We start from the raw sequence: 3,734 nt of genomic DNA on the forward strand, positions 1-3,734 counted from the left end.
AGATTTAGCTCCTCGTTTAGGTATATTAATTAATTTTTAATTTTATTTTATTTTAGTGGTCAAATAACACAATATAAATGCAATAAAATTAAATTAAATGCAAAAAGCGGTAAAGAAGACGCAAGGAGCGTGAGAGGGAGAAGGTTTCGTCCGTCAATACAGACAAGAGGTGCCAAAAACAGCCTGAAAATGGCCTATTTATAGGCCATTTTCGGGTCCCGGGCGGTGGCTGCCGCCGTGCATGGCGGTAGCCACCGCCAGAAAATCTGGGCGGTAGCTGCCGCCCAGGCTCGGCGGTAGCTACCGCCCTGTCGGTGGGGCGACAGGCCCCGCCCGCGCAGGGCGAGAGGCCCCGCGTGTGCTGGCGGCAGGCCTCGCTCGCGCGGGGCGAGAGGCCTCGCCCGCGCGGGGCGAGAGGCCTCGCCCGCGCGGGGCGAGAGGCCTCGCCCTCGCGCGGCGCGGGAGGCCTCGCCCTCGCGCGGTGCGGGAGGTCTCGCCCGCGCGGGGCGAGAGTCCTCGCCCGCACGCGGCGCGGGAGGCCTCGCCCGCGCGGGGCGAGAGGTTTCGCCCGCGCGGGGCGAGGGGTCTCGCTCGCGCGCGGCGCGAGGGGCCTCGCCCGCGCGCGGTGCGAGGGGCCTCGCCCGCGCTGGGCGAGGGTCCCCGCCCACGCTGGGCGAGGGTTCTCGCCCGCGCTGGGCGCCAGGCCCCGCCCGCGCTGGGCGAGGGTTCTCGCCCGCGCTGGGCGCCAGGCCCCGCCCGCGCTGGGCGAGGGCTGTCGCCCGCGCTTGGTGGGGGCTGGCGCCGCCGTGGCCGGTGCGGCCACCGTGTGTCGCTTCGGGAGCTGTTTTGGGAGTTTCGGACCTCCGAAAAATATTCCGGGACCTGTTCCGCGATCCTAGTAAAATTCCGGACGTTTCAAGTACCATATTGATATATTTTCGGTGAACTTCCGAAATGGCCTCCGGTCCGGCCGGACTGTTTGCAGTCCGGAAAAATTGGCTCTTTGAGCCTTGTGAGTCAAAGTTACTGTAGAAAAGTCAAATTTACTGTAGCAAATGCACTGTAGCACAATTAAATTTGCTGTAGCAAATTCATTGTAGCACAGTCAAATTTACTGTAGCAAAGTCAACCAATAGGCTTTTTGAGCCTCAAAATTTGAGTATTCACAGTTGCCCCCCACCGTCGACCATAAAAATGATTTATGGGAGTCGGTGGTTGTATGAAACGCAAATTTTGTAGGCGAGAATTGGACGCGTCCAGAAGACCCGCCTCTTGGCTATTTGCTTATAAATAGCCTAAAAAAAGCTCATTCTCATTCATTCAAGACTTTCTAAGTTAAGGAAATCTCTCAAATTCTCTCAACTTCCTAGGTTTTAAGGTTTCTCTTCTTTCATGGCTTCCTCTGATCTGAGCGGTGAGGAGTACCTGGGGTCTCTGGGGATCTCGCTTGACGAAGTCAACCTTACGGCGGACGCTAACAGTCACGCCTCCGTAACAGGCATCTTCGCCCAGGTACGCCTTCTTTTACTCTGATTATTATTTTTTCGGGCCTTAGGGGCCTAAAAGAAAATAGGGATTGTGGCTTTTCGGGCTTTGGGCCGAATTTGTGAAATTGTGAACTTTGGGCCTCCGTGGCCCGAGTGTGATTTTCGGTCCTTAGGCCGAATTGTGAAATTGTGAGCTTTGGGCCTCTGTGGCCCGAGTGTGATTTTCGGTCCTTAGGCCGAATTGTGAAATTGTGAGCTTTGGGCCTCTGTGGCCCGAGTGTGATTTTCGGTCCTTAGGCCGAATTGTGAAATTGTGAACTTTGGGCCTCTGTGGCTCGAGTGTGATTTTCGGTCCTTAGGCCGAATTGTGAAATTGTGAGCTTTGGGCCTCTGTGGCCCGAGTGTGATTTTCGGTCCTTAGGCCGCATGGTGAAATTGTGAATTTTGGGCCTCTGTGGCCCGAGTGTGATTTTCGGTCCTTAGGCCGAATTGTGAAATTGTGAGCTTTGGGCCTCTGTGGCCCGAGTGTGATTTTCGGTCCTTAGGCCGAATTGTGAAATTGTGAGCTTTTCTGCGCTTACTGTTTCATGAGCATGCATGCTAAGATATTATCCTTAGTAAGGAACCAAGGACCAAATCTCATATTGTTTTACCTTTTTTAGGATCCTTACATTAGATTGGATGTGGCTGAGATTTCTATGTCCGAAATCCCGATCGAGACATTGGATCCGAACCACCCGGTTGGAGCGATCATCAATCCGTCCCGACTGGGTTACTTGAGACATTTTGATGCTTGCCGAAACAGTCACAAGGAGTTGCTGGGTGCTTTGGCTGAAAGATGGTGGGACACCACCAACACTTTTCATTTTTCCTGGGGCGAGATGACAATGACTCCCGTGGATTTTTCTGTGATTACCGGAATCCCTTTTGGTATTCGGCCGATCGAGTTATACGACGACTGGAGGACAGAAGTTTCCCCTGATCGGATGGTGGAGTTGATTGGTATAGACCTGCCTCGGATTGTCGGGCCAGGCTCCGCTACTCCAGCTTTGAGCGTTTCTAGGCGCTGGCTATACCTCCAGGCCCCCGGTATTTATGCTAGACACAGGCGGGGAGAGCTGACGGCTTCTCAAGTGGCCAGGTTCACTTTGTTGCTGATGTTTGCGTCGACCTTCTGGTCCAACAGGAAAGAAAGGTTCAATCCTTCTATCTTGAAGAGTTTAGAAAATCTAGCCCATCTTACGGAGTACGACTGGGCCGGCGCTATCCTGAGCCGTATGTATGATGATATGTGTGATCTGAGTCGGAGCCACTGCAAACTTAGCGGGACCTACTACTTCTGGGAGGTAATGCAAGCACATTCTGTATATTTTCTGTTTCATTTGCCCTCTTCTGACTCTCGTTTCTTCTTTGTTGCAGATTTGGGCATTTGAATACTTTCCTTATACTCGCCCGGAGCAGATTCAGGCCGATCTCGGATTAGGGCTAGTACCTTTGGCTTGGAGATGGTACCGAACAAATCTTCATACGAGTCGGCATAGGCACTCGCTAAAAGATCTAAGAATCTTCTTCGATACGTGCAGCCCGGCACAGGCATGTATTTAGCAACTCTTGAATATGTTAAATAAAAAAGATTTATTAACACATTTGCTTCTTTTGTAGGTTGAAATGGGGGCGATGGCCACCCATCTACAGAGCTGGATTCAAGTTGATTCTCATTTCCAGCGATCAGATGACTTGCTTCGGCGGAGGGTGATTCTGTCGCATCCGATCTTGAGACGATATTACTTAGGCGAGAGAGTAGACCTTCAAATAAGAGGCTGTCGTTCCATTCCTTATCCTCCTCCCGGGGACATGCGAGCGGGCAAACAGATGATTCTCACTGATGCTCATATTGAGGGTATTCCATATGGAGAGCTCATCTTGGAGGGAGATTATGCTGAGTTCTGCAGACTTTTTCTGATGCAGCCTATTGGGTCGCGGCTTGATGATTTTCAGAGATCAGCTCCCTTCCATCCGCCCGCCACCCGCTCTTCTCGGGCTGCGGGTTCTTCGAGTAGGACTCCAAAGAGAAGGCCTACGACTGATCCTTCTTCTTCTACTTGGGCTGAGGGTTCCTCTCAAGCTGGTCCTAGCCGCTCGGCCGGCCATTCCAGGGCTCCCCGGGCTGTTTCAGAGGCTACCGGGTCGCTTCACTCAGACTTGGCCAATTTACGCCTTCCGTACAGCATTTCCTACCATACTCCA

The sequence above is a fragment of the Jatropha curcas genome, chromosome 6 (genome assembly GCF_041381405.1).
Source record: "Jatropha curcas cultivar XTBG-Jc1 chromosome 6, XTBG_Jcur_1.0, whole genome shotgun sequence".
NCBI classification, from domain to species: Eukaryota; Viridiplantae; Streptophyta; class Magnoliopsida; order Malpighiales; family Euphorbiaceae; genus Jatropha; species Jatropha curcas.